General features: G+C 50.9%; 1 protein-coding gene across 11 annotated transcripts in view; it reads left to right on the top strand.

Moving 5' to 3' along the window:
* The first annotated feature begins 8,493 nt into the window (after positions 1-8,493).
* Positions 8,494-15,955, top strand: part of ATP2B4 (ATPase plasma membrane Ca2+ transporting 4) — a 102,899-nt gene continuing 95,437 nt past the window's right edge. For 2 of the 11 annotated variants that reach the window (XM_043533465.1, XM_043533467.1), the window contains exon 1: positions 8,494-8,999. The gene's annotated coding sequence lies outside the window, so the exon portion shown is untranslated. Of the gene's footprint in view, positions 9,000-10,749; positions 11,313-15,955 lie in introns of those variants that run through there. The other 9 variants (XM_037884998.2, XM_043533468.1, XM_037884997.2 and 6 more) reach the window with 7 other exon arrangements.

Genomic DNA, 15,955 nt, shown 5'->3' with positions numbered 1-15,955 from the left:
GAAAAAGGCTGGGGGCGCAAATCTGCTTGCTCACCCCGGGCGCTAACATGCCCTAGTTATGGCTCTGCTCCGAGCAACATAGGTTATACCGACATAACCTGTAGTGTAGACAAGCCCTCAGAGAAGCCCTTCTTTCCGACGGCTACATGGGCGTTACGATCGCAGGTGTTCTTTACTCCTTTCCCACATGGAAAGAGCTTGTAGAGGCTGGCAGACTCTTCCATAAACCCCCAGCATATTAAACAATCCCTCTTGCCACGCCAGCGTGTTCAAACATTTATGCGTCTGCAGGCACATAACACGGAATTGCTCACACCCTCTTGCCTATATTTTGCCCAGACCGGAGAGAGATTTTACAGCCGCCCGGCGCTGTCTTAGGTTTAAGAGTAAGTCACTGTTTCCATTATAAACCCTGAGAGTCAATTCTGCTCTCTAGTGCAACGCTGGATTAACTCCGTTGTAGCCACTCTGGATTCACCTTGGTGTAGACGAGATCGGAATCTGGCCCTGGATTTTGATGGGTTTATAACCTGGCTGTAGGGTGACCAGAGGTCCCGTTTTTATAGCGACAGTCCCATTTTGGGGGACTTTTTCTTATATAGGCACCTACTACCCCCCACCCCCTGTCCCGTTTTTTCACAGTTGCTATCTGGTCACCCTACCTGGCTAATTTAATTCACTTCGGGATAAAACTCTGCTTACAAGTTCCCAGCCTGGGAGACACTGAGAAAAAAATCATTATAAACTGCCTTATTCTTTTTAAAGGTGGCATCACCAACGAAACCCAAGGTTTTACAGATCAGCCCAAAGTTCTTTTCTACTTTGAACAAGTGTTTTTTTGTTGTTGCCTGTCTCTTTTCACCTTGTCTTTTAGCTAGGAAGCTGTTCAGGGCAGGGAACGAGTTGTATTTTGCATTTACAGCCCCTAGTGCAGTGAGGCACCGTTGGGGTCTTCAGGTGCTACCAGGGTACAAATAATACAAAGAATCATCCCTGTTGCCTCAAAACTCCAAGGTATAGGCCAACGAACTTCTCACTAACGGGGCTTAGGAAAAATCTTTCCCAATGGGCAGGTTTTCCTGTCGCTGCCTACTGCGGCAGTTTTTGTGCCCGAAGCAGCCGGCGCTGGCCACTGGCAGAGACGGGATACCAGGCTGGGTGGATCCTGCTGTGATCCAGCCTGGCAATCCCTATGTTCCATATTCAAGTCAGGTTCCAGTGGGAGCTTTTCGTGGCTGGCACCAGCAATGTGCTGAACTAGGCAGTGTGGTAGCTGCATGGGTCCCAGGATATCAGAGGGACAAGGTGGGGGAGGTGATATATTTTATTGGACCAGCTTCTGTTGGTGAGAGAGACGAGCTTTTGAGCCTCACAGAGCTCTTCTGCAGGTCTCTCTAATGTTCCGAACTGTCCCTTTATAGGGAAGTTTCAGGCATCTCCTCCCCTGCCCCCCCCCCCGCAACCCTTTCCTGATACTTTCTGATGAACTGCATCTGAGCTCAAAGCATCTGCAGCAACGTGGCAAACAAATCACGACCTTGCCCATTGCGTTCTCTTCCTCTGGGTGCCTGTCGGGCCTGATTCTCCCCGCACGCTGGGCAGAGTTGCAGACGGTGCAAAGCAGGTGGGAAACATGGCCCTCCCCGTGCCCTGGTATAAACGACTGCACCTTATCCAGGGTGCAGGAGAATCAGGCCTCTCATCTTCCCATCCTGAGGCTGCTCTCCAAAGTAGCGCACGCGGCCAGAACCATAGCTCAGTCTCTGCTGAACAATAGAGAACAAATTAAATATCCAGCCGCCATCCAAGAGAAGGAGGCCAAAGGTGCAGGCACAACGTGATGGAGTCGCTCCACCTAGATCCCCAAATCCCCCTAATGGTCCCACCGCCGCAGTCTTTGTTTCAGAAAGTGCCCGGGCCGACCTCCATTTCTCCAGCTCAGGACTGGCCTCAAGTGGGCCGAGTGGCTGCTTTGGGGATCCTAGCTAACTCACAGCTTGCTGCCCCCTTTCCAGCAGCAGGACCGCCGGAGAAACTCACAAGCCCCCCTGCCAGTAGCGGGACTGTAGGAGGCAACAAATCACCGGACCCGCCATCAGTGGGAGCTGTGGGTGCTCTGTTCCTTCTAGGCATCTATTATCCGCCCATCACGGGGTGTCCTCTCCTTCCTGAAGCTGTGTGACTCTGGGGACGTCTACACTGCAGCTGGGACGGTGCTTCCCAGCCGGCGCAGGTACACAGACGCGCGCTAACTCTGCTTGAGCTTGCGTGTCAAAAAAAAGCAGCCGGGCTGCCGTGGGCAGGGGGCCGGCTCAGGCTAGCCACCTGAGTGTGTACCCGGGGGCTGGGCGCAGTTGTACTTGGGCACGCTGCCACGGCCACGCTCCTGTTTTCAGTGCTCTGGCTCTGCTCCAGCTAGAGCGCGTCTGTTTGCCTGTGCTGGGAAGCCCGCACCCAGCGGCAGCGGCAGCGTACCCTGGAAGGGAAGCTCAGAGGGGCCTGAACTGCAGTCGAGACAAGCCAGAAGCCAGTGCAGTGCCTGGGCTGGAGGGCCTGCCCCATGGTGGCTGCACCCTTTCTTGGGGTTTTGGGGATCGGAGTGCAGCAGGCAGGGGTGGCACAAGCTTTCCAGAGCACCCAAGGGGTGGAGCCTTTGCCCCCTTGCAAGGGGACAGGGTAGCCCCAGGCAAGAGAACGGAAAGGAACAATGTGATACACTTGATGGAATGGGATGCTTGGCTACCTTTGATCGTGCAAGCCCCTGGCTATCATTAGCTCACCCACAATGCACCCTGAGAGGTCAGAAATGTTCTGTTCCTCCCAAGAGGAAACTGAGGCATGGAGCCAAAATAACTCGCTACAGGGTAAATGAGAGTGACAGCTGGGATCACTTGGGAGCTCAGGAATTCCCGGCTCCCAGGCCTGTGCTCAGACCACTCCCCTCTGTGGTATTTGGTGCCTGCTGTATGTCCCTGGCGGGTTATTGTCACTCACAAGGGGGTCACATTAGGGCCTTAGTGTGTGAAGAGCTCCAAGTGGGGGAACCGTGATGTTTTTACCCCCTCTGGGCCAGCAACTGGAGAGGGGAAGATTGGGCCAGCCCATAAATTGCTGAGTCGGCGCATGGCCCCATGACTTACTCCTCCCTAAAGCTGTCTTTGGAGTGTATGGCCAATAATAGTAGAAAAGAAAAGACCCGCTTGGGTCCAGTGGGGCTTGGCAGCTCGCTGGCAGCTGGCACTGAGTCACCAGGATTCATTCCTTGCCCCCGGGCTAGCGTGAGCAGAGGCTGCAGGTGCAGCTGGGAAATTTCTGCCTCAGAATCACTGCTGGGCTGGGAAATAGAATAGTCCCTTTCTACCTTCCCTGTGCATATGTGCAGCCTCATGAATTCCTCAGGCGATGGAGCAGCCTCTCTCTCCCCAGGCATTGGCTTAGGAAACCGGTCACTTTAATAAGCAACATGGCTCTGGTATCTCCGTGGGGCAGGGCAGGCCTGGATTTTCCCAGCTGACTCTGTGTGGATCACAAGACGCCCCACCTAAGACACCAACTTCCTTATTGGAAAACTTGAATTTCTTGCTGGTGTAAAACACCCAGAAGAAGGGCCCGATCCTGCAGTCACAGCTGTGCTGGCTGAGCCGTGCACCCAGGAGTGCACGGGCCTGCCCATCCTGCTGCGGGAGGGGGGCCTTCTTGTCGTGGAGAGTCATGCCCGCTACAGAAGAGGGACCATGGGCAGCAGCAGTGCAAGCATCTCCCCTGTTCCAGCCCCACCACTCCGCCAGTTTTTTGCAGGCTCCTGTCCCCATCCGGGGGAAGGTTAGGCTGGATCCCTTAGCTGTATCATCTCCCACTGATCAGCCGCATCATGGAGATCACCATTATTAACACCCCCCGTGGCACTGAATGGAAAATGGACCTGTACCCCCTTCCCTCCCGTGCCACACCCCATCCCTAACGCTGGGACTGGCTGTCTGCTGTCCTCTAACACATGGAACTTAGGGGCTGTTGCAACCTCTGGGGTCACATGACATTAGAGTTGCATCACATGTTGTGCCTCTTACATTCTGCTCCGCTATGGGGAGTATTTATTTAGAGGCATCACAAGATAGTGAGAGTGGGTGGCTTTGTGACCTGTTACATAAAGCTGGCTGGGCAGCGAGACACAGCTCTCAGTGTGTGGCTTCAGCCTGCATTGTGCTCCGGGGCAGGGCGGAGAAGGAAGCGGGAGGGTACTCACTGCTAGGGCTCTTTAGGGATTCAGCACATGTTCCCTTCCTTTGCCAGCCAGATCTACTTGCTGCAGAAGGAAAGGAGCGGAGCCAGAGTGCCATTTCCTCTCCATGCCTTTTTGGGTGGCTAGTAGCACCGTATGTAACTTGCAACTGTGCAGGCTCTGGGCCTCAGTTAAAACTAAGGCCCCTCGATGCCACTCGGGCAATGTAAAAGGATCTAAAAGTGGGAGCAAAGATCCCCTGAAAATCCTCCCAGGCCATCTCCTTAGGGGTGAATCAGGGACATATCTAGAGTGCCCTGCACTGTGGCTTTTCTCTGCTTCCGAGGACTCATCAGACTAGCCACCAGAGGCCGGGGCAGCAGAGGGAGAGGGAGGGTTATGATGCCTAATTAGTCCATTGGTAACGTTTGCAGAGCCAGAACCTTGAAACATCTGGAGTCATTTGATTGTGTTCAAAACATTACAGTGGAGCTAGTCCAGGTTTACGCTGGTGCAGCTGAAAGTAGAGTCTGGCCCTAGCTTTGCAAATAAATAATAAATAATAATAATAATATTAAGAGAGAGAATGGAAGTGAAATAATATATTTTATTGGACCAACCTCAATTGGTGGAAAGGACAAGCTTCTTCTTCCAAGACCACCAAATCACACAGGGACAGGATGACTGCCTCTATAAGCACCTAACCATAATGTGTACGGAAAAAAGTTGTGTGATCATGGGGGACTTCAGTGGATGCTGGAGGTTTCATCTGGCCAGGACTAAAACATCCTTGGAATTTCTAAACATTATAGGTGACAACTTTCTAACTGGAAAAGGATTGCAGCCAACAGGGGAATTCTATACTAGACCTTACCCATAACAGATAAAGAGGATCTGATCATGGAACTAAAAGTGAATGGTAGCGTAGGTACAAGTGCTTATGACTTGATCCCATTCATAATGTGCAAGCAGAACAAAGTCCAAACCAATCATATCTATATATGCTGCTTTAATAGGGGCAATTTCACAAAGACGAAAACAATTATGAGCCAAATCAGCTGGGAAGAACAATTTAATCAGAAAAATGCAACTGATAATTGGGAATCAATTAAGAACACCTTAGTAGATGCCCAAAAAAGTGAAGGCAACTATAAATACAACATGCAAGTTTTAAAAGAGCTGGCTGAGGCATTTGCTGGACCATTCACACTGATTTTCAATAAGTCCTGGAGCACTGGGGAAGTTCCAGAAGACTGTAGTAAAGCTATTGTTGTGCCAATTTTGAAAAAAAGGGTAAATGGGATAACAAGGTTAATTATAGGCCTGTCAGCCTGACATCAATCCAGAGCAAGATAATGGAGCAGGTGATAGAGGACTCAATTAATAAAGAATTAAAGAATTCAGTAATGTAATGAATGCAAATCAACATAGATTTGTGGAAAATAGATCCTGTCAAACTAACTTGATTTGTCTGGTAATATTACAAGTTTGATTGATAAGGTAATGGAGTTGAAGTAATATACTTAGACTTCTGTAAAGCATTTGATTTGGTACCTCACAACATTTTGATTAAAAAAACTAGAACATCATAAAATTAACATGACACATGTTAAATGGATTAAAAACTGGCTAACTGATAGGTCTCAAAATGTAATTGTAAATGGGGAATCGTCATCGAGCAGGTGTGTTTCCAGTGGGATCCGGCAGGGATCGGTTCTTGGCCCTACAATAGTTAACGTTTGTATCAATGATCAGGAAGAAAACATAAAATCATCACTGATAAAATTTGCAGATGACACAAACATTGGGGGCGTGGTAAATGATGAAGAGGACAGGTCACCGATTCAGAGCGATCTGGATCATTTGGTAAACTGGGAACATGCAAGCAATATGGCTAAATGCAAACATATACATCTAAGAACAAAGAATGTAGGATCCTATTCTGGGAAGCAGTAAGATTTGGAGGGCATGGTGGGTAATCAGCTGAACAGGAGCTCCCAATGTGATCCTGTGGCCAAAAGAGCTAATATGATGATGGGATGTGTAGACAGGGGAATCTCAAGTAGAAGTAGAGAAGTTATTTTACCCCTATATTGGGCACTGGTGTGACTGCTGCTGGAAGACTGTGTCTTGTTCTGGTGCGCACAATTCAAGAAGGATGCTGATAAATTGAAGAGGGTTCAGACAAGTCCTGAGAATGATGAAAGGATTAGAAAACCTGCCTTCTAGTGAAAGGCTCAAAGAGCTCAATCTCTTTAGCTTACCAAAGAGAAGGTTAAGAGGCAACTTGATTAGTCTAAAAGTATCTACATGGGGAACAAATATTTAACAATGGGCTCTTCAATCTAGCACAGAAAAGTACAACATGATCCAATGGCTGGAAATTGAAGCTAGACAAATTCAGAGTGGAAATAAGGCATACATTTTTGACAGGGAGGGTAATTAACCATTGGAACAATTTACCAAGGATCATGGTGGATTTTCCATCACTGACCATTTTTAATCAAGATGGGATGTTTTTCAAAAGAGCTGCTCTACGAATTATTTTGGGGAAGTTCTGTGGGCTGACATACAGGAGGTAAGACTAGATGATCACAATGGTCGCTTCTGGCCTTGGAATCGATGAACGCTCACATTAAGCGATCAGGTGTGTAAGTGTTTGCAGGATCTGTCGTTTAGATGGTAAGCTATAGTAAGCAGAGACTGTGCTCTTGCTATGTGTGCTTATAGTGCTTAGCACAAGAGGGCCCTGATCTTGGCGGGAGCTCCTAGGTGCTATGGTAATCCAAATAATTAATAATAATAAAATTGAAATACAAAGAGAGATATGCAAACGTACTTTCAAGTCTTCTGTTGAGCACATCGTAACCTTTTCTTTTAAAAACATACACCCACAACTGCGAGCTGAAGTGATGTGTGAAGTGAAGTGATTTATCTGTGAAACACCTACATGGGGAGAGAAGCCATGCAATGGGCTTACGGTTGCTGGAGCAAGGTAAATAGTGAGTCATAATGCACTGGAATAATAATACAAATCACAAGGAACAGAGGGGAGAGAGCCAGGAAGGATGGTCCGTTGGTTAAGGTGCTAGCCTGAGACCTGGGTTCAACTCCCTCCTCTGCCACTGATTCCTGCATGACCTTGGGCATGTCACTCTGTCTTTCTGTGCATCAGTTAATAATAGCACTGCCCTGCCTCACAGAGGTGTTGTGAGGATAAATAGAGATAGTGGACATGCTCAGATACTATAGCTAGGTAGATATATGGTGGGAGGAGACCAGAAAGTCATTGACTATTTAGAGGATGGGAGCAGCCAGTTTAGCCCCGATCCCACAACTGACTATACAATCTGTCTTCGCTGGATCTGGGCTGTGAGAGAGGAAGAGTTTCATGACTCCCAATAAGTCACTGAAAAAGTACATCCAATGCTAGATACAAACATTTCTAACCATGCACCTTTAATTAGAGAAGCCATGGGTATGTGGAGACTTTCCCTATATAAAAGGACCATATACGAGGTAGACTTAAAGCTCTGCATTTAGGCCCTGATCCTGTAAACAATTCTGCTTGTGAGTAATCTTACCCATGCATTACAGTAATGTACTGCGGCTACTTATATCTGTAAAGTTACCCCCGTAACTTATACCCACCCGCATAAATATTTCCAGGATCAAGGACTTATGTTCTGTAAAACAAAGTGTTATAAAACCTAAGGGCTTGTATACACACGGAGGTTGCACTGGCTGAACTTTCATTGGTTTACAGGAACAGGCTAAACCAAACCAGGTTTAAACCAATTTGAGTGTCCACACACAATAGTTGCACCAATTTAACTAAATAAGAACATAAGAATGCCTGGTCCATCTAGCCCAGTATCCTGGTTTCTGATTGTGGCCAGTGCCAGATGCTTCAGAGGGAATGAAAAGAACAGGACAATTATTGAGCAATCTATCCCCTGGTCATCCAGTCCCAGCATATGGCAATGAGAGCTTTAGGGACATGGGGTTGCATCCCCTGACCATCTTGGATAACAGTCCTATCCTCCAGGAACTTACCTAATTCGTTTTTGAACCCAGTTATACTTTTGGCCTTCACATCCCCTGGCAACAAGTTGCACAGGTTTTGCAAAGAAGTACTTCCTTATGTTTGTGATGGGGTATCTGCCCCACACTGGCAGAGAAGGGGTTAAAAGCAGCCCAGGGAGGCTGTGCAGGGAGCAGCCAATCAGGGCCCAGCAGGCCCACATAAAAAGAGCTGCAGGGGCAGGTGCTTAGTTGCTGCAGGGAGTCCAAGGGAGAGGACAGGGTTCCTAGATGGCTGGAGTAGGGTAGTACCTCAGCTAGGGCAGCTGCTAGTGGGGACTGTGGGAGCTAGAGAGACCTGCTGGAATGTGCAGGCTTGAGGCCCTGAGAAGAGGGCAAAGAAGGTGCTGGGGCTTCAGAGAAGTGGCCCATGAAATTGAATCAGCAGTGGTGAGAACTTAAGGAGAGGTAGCAGGAAGCTGCCAGCTATAGGATCTGTGGACTGGGACCCACAGTAGTGGGTGGGTCTGGTGCCCCCCTGGGGAAGTGGCTGGACTACTGAGGTGCTAAACCTCCCTTGGAAGGTGGCAGTCCAGAATGTGACATGGCTGGGGGGCTGCATCACAAAGAGGATGCCATTGCCTTGGAGTGATGTGGGTCCAGGAGCAGATATGACAGTGGGTGAAGTACTGTTGGGAGAGGGTGCACTGACCTGTGGAGCTAATCCCCAAGATTGCCAGCAGGAGGAGCCTGTGTGGTGAGTGAAGCCCCACCATACCTTCCAGTGTTTTTAATCTCTCCTCCTATGGAAGCTGTTCCATACCCCTCATAGCTTTTGTTGTTGTCCTCTGTACCTTTTCTAATTATCTTTTCTGAGATGGGACAACTAGAATTGCATACAGTAGTCAAGATATGGGCATACCGTGGATTTATAGAGTGGCATTATATTTTATGTCTTATTGATCCCTTTCCTAATGGTTCCTAACACTCTGGTTGCTTTTTTGACTGCTGCTGCACATTTAGTGGATGTTTTCAGAGAACAATCCTGGGTGACTCCAACGTCTTTCTTGAGTGGTAATCACTGATTTAGAACCTATCATTTTGTATGTTTAGTTGGAATTGTTTTCCAATGTACACTACTTTGCTCTTACCAACATTACATTTAATCTGTTTTGTCACTCTTTTGTAAGATCCCTTTAGAAGTCTTGAATAATTTTGGTTTCAGAGTAACAGCTGTGTTAGTCTGTATTCGCAAAAAGAAAAGGAGTACTTGTGGCACCTTAGAGACTAACCAATTTATTTGAGCATAAGCTTTCATGAGCTACAGCGAGCTGTAGCTCATGAAAGCTTATGCTCAAATTGGTTAGTCTCTAAGGTGCCACAAGTACTCCTTTTCTTTTTGAATAATTTTGTATCCTCTCCAAACTTTGCTACCTTATTGTATGCCCCCTTTTCCAGATTAATTACGAAAGTGGAACAACACTGGTCCTGATACAGATCCTTGGGGGGACCCTGCTATTTACCCCTCTCCATTGTGAAAACTGACTATTTATTCCTATTGTTCCTCATCTTTTAACTAATTACCTCTCTATGAGGAGCTTTCCTCTTATCCTCTGACTGCTTAATTAGCTTAAGTACTATTGGTGTGGAATCTTTTTAAAGACTTTCTGAAAGTCCAAGTGCACTATATCCACTGGATCATACTTGTCCACATGCTGCTTGACACTCTCAAAGAATGGTAATAGATTGGTGAGGCATAACTTCCCTTTACAAAAGCCATGTTGACTCTTCCCCCAACATATTGTGTTCATCTGTCTGATTCTGTTCTGGACTATAGTTTCAACCAATTTGCCTCTTACTGAAGTTAGACTTTCCAGCCTGTAACTTCCAGGACTGCCTCTGGAGCCTTGGCATTACATCAGCTATTCTCTGGTATGAATTTATTATTTTGTGTGGAGCAGGCTTAAGAGCAACAGAATCATCTCCATAATTAGTTCTTGCTTTACAAGAAAGCAGGAGGATTTGGTATACAAATTTTGGACTGACTTGTCTCCTCCTGCTTGCAACTCAAATTTTTGGCCAGGGCATGAAATCTCAAAGGTGAAACTGACTAGAAAAAAGTGAAACTGATCCGCCTACTTCTCACTGTCCAACCTGAGTGAAAACACACAAGGCAAAGCATCACCACTAATGAAAACTCTGCGCCCCCCCATATCTTGCAATGACCTCTACACAGGCAAAGCTCCCCTGCACTAATGTCACGGCAGGATCGGGACCCCAGATTCTTAATTTCTTCCGGTGATCTCCCCACCGCTTTCATGCTCAGAAGCCCCCCGCCCCCCTTTCATAGATCCAGGTGGGAACTCTCGGAGAAGGGAGAGCTGCCTTTTGCCTCTTCCCCCTTAAAAAAGCAAAGCCGAGAGCTAGCAGCAGCGGGGCTGGGACTGTTGCATGTGAAGCCACCTTAAGAGACTTCCTCCTCCTCCTCTCTGGGATGGGGTGAGGCTGGCTGGGCTAGGCAGTGGCGTTGCCATGACAAGCGTTTTCTTAAGCTAGCGCCGCTCGTGTAGGACTCGCTCCATTTGCAAAGGGCTGGCTCTGAAAACGGGGAGAAGGGAGGGAGAAGAGGCAAAAACAAACCCAAGCCTCCCCCCACATCTGCTGATCAGCTTCAGTGCAGAGATCGGTGGGGGGTTGCTGGTTTTCCTTACAGACCTGCAGCGTGAAAGGACAGTGGTCTCTCTCCACCCTCCAAACTTTGGGAAGAGCAAAATCCAGCGAAGTGGAGGGCGGTGGAAAAGGAGGGGCAGAGGGGGTGGAAAAGCGAATCCAGGCGCTTGGGATTTTTTAACCCCTTCCCGTCCATGGAAATCCAGGGGGGTTTCCCTGCCAGCGGAAGACGGGATTACTGGAGGCGGAGGGAAAGCAGCCGCAGTCTATGAATTGATTCCGCCGGGCAAAAGCCATTGATCGCATGGCGCTTCCCCCGCCCGCAGCCTGAAGCGCCGGAGCAGCTGGGCGGGCTGTAACCTCGGGCTGGAGGAACCTCGCCTCCCGAGCCAGGAGCGCGGTAAGCGGTTTGTCCTGTTGGGCTGGTAGCCCTTCGCCTCCCGCTTCCCCCGTGCATGGAGCCGCTGCTCCACGCGGGGTCAGGGGCTGGGATTTCTCCCGGGGGGGGGGGGGGGGGGCTTCCTCTCTGGCCGAGGAACAGGCACCGAATGGAAACCTGTTGCAAACCTGTATTCCGTGCCTGTCTCTCCCTGCTCCGGCGCTACTTGTCCGCAGAGCGAAAGGAGGCAGAAGAGAGGATCACCCGGGCGGGGGGGACGGGACACAGGGAGGTGGTGAGGGCTGGAAACAGAGGGGGCTGGAAAGCAGAGGGGTGGGTGTGTGCCCCCCACCCCTCAAATCGCTGGTTGCAGCAACACGAACAAGATCTTTTGGGCTGGGGGGGGGGGGGTATTTCCTTTCTCCACGGAAATCCAAGCTGGTGACTCGCCCTGGCCATGCTTGCAAAAAAAAAAAACAGCCCCTGGGAGCCCTTGGGAGTTTGCAAGCTATAATTAGCTGTGGAAAATTCAGGGAGTTCCCTTAAGTGGAGCTGGGTCTAAAACCGAGAGAAATGCACTGTTGTCTGAGGGGGGTGGGTGTTTCCTAGGAGAAAATACCCGGGGGGGGGGGGCGGCGGGGAAGGAATATTTGTAAAATGGAAATAAGTTTGGTGCTTGTATGTGTTTAATCGGGCGAGGAGCGTGACCGTGCTGCTTACTGGCTGGGTTGGCTGACTTTGATCAGAGGCAGGGGTGCTGGAACAATTTGTATACTGTGTGTGGGGGGGGGGTGGCCCTGAGAGCCATTGAACCAAACTGTAAACCCTGGATATGATGGAAACCACAAACCACTTCAAGCCAGGGGGTGTGGTAGCACCTAGGATCAGGGGAACTTGCATTTTTTGGTGGGGGGGAGAGACATAAAGCAGAAGCCTGTTCCTCACCCTTGTCTTCTAGGCTTATTGTTTCTTGTCCCAATTTTTTCTCCCTCTCCTTTGGTCCTGATGGCTTGGGTTTTTTGGCAGGTTGGGTGGATGGGGGGGGGGGGGACTTTTCCCCTGGCTCCCTGGACTCAGGTTTGATCATCTGATGCAGCAGTGTTTTCTTGTGCATTTTTCCACTCTCAATGTTTCCTCTACCTTTCCCTCCTTCCACCCGGCAGGGAGGCGGGTAGTGGTGCTGAATTCCTCTGCGAAGGAATCCATGCCAGTGTGGAAGATTTCTCAAAGGAGAACTGGGTGGTGGAAGAGTGGTGCCCGCTATCAAGCCTGGCACTGTGGAATAACCAATTGCTTAGACAGTGAAACAACCAGTGTGTAATTCTGTGTACCTGCCTGTGGGTGCCTGTCTGGCTGTAGCAGACTGCAAGTTCTCTGGGGCAGGGACTGTCTCTGGATGTGGGCACTGGAAGTCTGAGCCTGGCTGGGGCCTCTGGGCACTATGGCCATATAAATAAGGGGTGGGTGGGTGTGTGTGTGTGTGTGTGTGTCCAGCATGCTAGGCTCTAATACAGTGACATGCTGCTTTATTGCTCCAGTGCACAATGCCGGGTCCGTCACCCCTACCGTTGAGCCTGGCTTCATTTGAAAAGGGGAAGCTCATTTCCCCAGTCCTGCCTCTCCTAACCCCCACCCACTGGGAGGGCTGCCAGGTCTGCAGATGCAGAGGGTTGGGGGAAAGGCCAACTAATTGGGTGGGGTGCAGGGGGATGGGGTCAAACATTTTGCTCCCCTAAGGGACCCACCAGTGTCTAGTCTATAGGGGGATTTGCCAGGGGAGCAACAGGACACAGTGGTCTGGCTGGGATGCTGGGCTAGGAACATGTGCTTCCAGGGCGCTCCGGCTGCTAGGGAGGGTGTCAGCGGGTCCTGCCACTGCAGAGTTCCATCATCAGGGAGATGGCTGGGGGCACTGTGTGTGGGGGTGGGGGGGGCTGCTTTCCCTCCTTGCTCACACACGATCCCTGCATGGCGCAGCCTGGCCTGCTCTGGTGCAGTGGGTGGGGTGGGGGATGCTTTTAAGGAACAAACAGGTCAGGGGAGGGGGGCTCAGCCAGGAGTGAGCAGGTTGCCCCACCTCTTCACAACAGAGGGGGTGCAATGAATGACGGGCATGAGGAGGCCAGGATGGAATGGGTGGAGGGAGAGGCTGTTGCCTTCAGCCCCCCAAAGCCAAGGAGGAATTGCATACTGTGGGGCACAGAGGAGGGGCATAATGGGCCAGCTCAGACCACCTAACTGGCCCAGCCTGATTTCCAACAGGTGCCAAGATCTGGCTTAGCTCTCCCTTCAGACGGTTGGGGTGCTGCCTCTTTGCTCCCCTTGGATCTCCAATGGGGGGCTGTGGGCAGGGTTCCATCCCAGGGGGACACCAGCAATCACTAAGGGGAGGGAGTGTGGGGCCCATGCTGGTAGCAGAGCTAAATTATTCCAGTGGGGTGAGATACAGACAGATGTGGCTTCAAGGGGCACACCCCTCCTTTATTCCACTCAATGGAGAGGATCCCACCCTTGCAGCAGGGCACTCCAGGACCCCCGGGCTGGCTGGGTTCAAGCCCTGCAGTCTGACCCCACTGATCCATTGTGCTGGAGTGGGTGGATACCTACAGCAGATGGGCATGGAATTGAAGGAGCCTCCCCCTGGCCTGCACCCACAGGCAATCCTGATTGACTCCCAGCCAGCCTTGTGGCAGGTGGCTAGGAAGAAAACTCTAGCGGGGGAGACTCCCGTCTGTTACTACACCTCTCCTTGGGAGAGCTGCAGTTGTAAACCTCTCTGGTGGCTGCTGCTTGGTGTCTGGGTGGGTCTCCCTGACCTTGTTAGCCTGCTCTCGGGGTCACAGGGAGCATCACCCTCTGGATTCCCCCATGTCCCCTTGTTGCTCAGGAGGGGTCACCCATATGTCTTGTCTGGGGTGCTGGGGTGGCCGGCTGCATGCAGCTGCAGGATAGGATAAGTGCATTAGACTGCATGGGATGGGCAGTGTGCATCTTTCCCCTCTGGAGTGCTAGGCCTGAGCAATCCGGCTTCAGGCGCCAGTGAGAAGAGGTTCTCGCAATCTCGGCTGGGTGATGTTGACCCATGTGGAATAGAACCATCGGCGCTGTTGCTGGTCTCTGCTGGGGAAGGGTCAAAATAGCTGTGGGGTGCGGGCTGCAGGTTGGGATTGAGGCGCACTGGCTGGCAGGGCTGTGTGGGAGTCCAGGACTGAAAGAGTGGGGGGGAGCATCGGGGTGCTGCAGGGCAGCAAGCACTGAGGTGCCCTGGTAGGGCTGCGTGAGCACTCGGCTCCGGAACAGACAGGGATGTCAAGTGTATTGGGAGAACAAAGCTGGAGCAGCACAGGGTAGAAATGCAGGCGGGTGGGTGGACGAGCCAGTCCTGGACTGGCAGGATGTTTCAGGGTGGGATTGTGGTGCATTGGCAGCGCTTTATGGGGGCAGTTCACGCCACGCCATGCCTGGTGCTATCGTTCCCTCCCTCCTGTCTATTCCCATCCATCAGATCAAATCAAAATAAGAAATAAGCAAATAAAGCAGAAGGAGAAGCTGGATTGCAGCCCACACGGCCGGCAGACAAATGACTGGGAATAAGTGCTCTTCCGGCTCTTATCTCTCTCCCCTCTCTGCCCCCAGCACCCTTTTTGCTGCTTGGTTCTGTGCTCTGTAGCTTTGGAGCATTCTTCTGTCACACTGAGCATCTGGTTTGAATCTGCATGCTTTGTGGAGTGATGCTTCTTGTTACACAGCTGGGAGGAATGTGCAGTAGGAGGGAGGGCCCCCCCTGTGCTCAGTTCACAGGCTCACTAACCTGCCCCAACCCTTTCACTTGAGGGTGATGCTGAGGGTCTCCCTGCAGCTCAAAGGATTACAGGGAGCTTCTGTGGGGGAGGCTGAAATCTGGGTGGCCCTTCCTGCTTGGCAGAGACCAATTCAGGCCAGAATTGAAAGTAAAGGGGAAGGGCATGGGAGCTGGTACAACGGGTTATTGTCCTGGTATCTCTGGGGCCCTGGGTCTGTATTGGGCTTGGATCATAAACAACATAGTTTGGTAAAGTTGATGGGATTTTTATCTGCAATGCAACACACCACATTAGAGTACACCATGATGGTCAGGAGTCTGACAGAGGCATCCTTGTGCGTGAGTGGGGCTACAGGCTGGCAGTGAGGTGGATCACCAGAGTTTGGGACTGGAATAGTAGGGAGCTCCCTCAGGATTGAGGGGTGTTGGTAGAGGGGTGTGGGGAGCCTGGGGTTGGAACAGCAGTGGGGGAGGTCTGGGTCAGGCTCGAGATGCATCGACAGAGTATTGGGGGGGAGCCCAGGGCTGGAATGCAAATGGGGTGGAGGGTCAGGGTGGAGGCCCCTCAGCACAGGCAGGAGGACCAGGGCAGGAGCGGGGTGTGGTGGCAGAGGTGTCAGTGTTTTGCAGGCTGCCTCTGCTCTGCCTGGCTCCAATCAGTGCCCTCAATCCTTCACTTCTCTGAGCACTGAAATGCACCTGAATATTGAATAACGAGAGAGGCCGACAGCCCCGCTGCCCCCACATCCCAGTCAGAAGCAGTGGCACAAAACTCCCTTTCAGTGCCAGCAGCCGGTGAGGTGCTGCTGTGACCTCTAACTTGGCTGCTGGGTGACTCCCCCCAGGGAGTTGCAAGGTAAGA

Source organism: Chelonia mydas, chromosome 21 (genome assembly GCF_015237465.2).
Source record: "Chelonia mydas isolate rCheMyd1 chromosome 21, rCheMyd1.pri.v2, whole genome shotgun sequence".
Lineage (NCBI taxonomy): Eukaryota > Metazoa > Chordata > Testudines > Cheloniidae > Chelonia > Chelonia mydas.
This window is presented reverse-complemented; position numbering and strand designations above follow the sequence as displayed.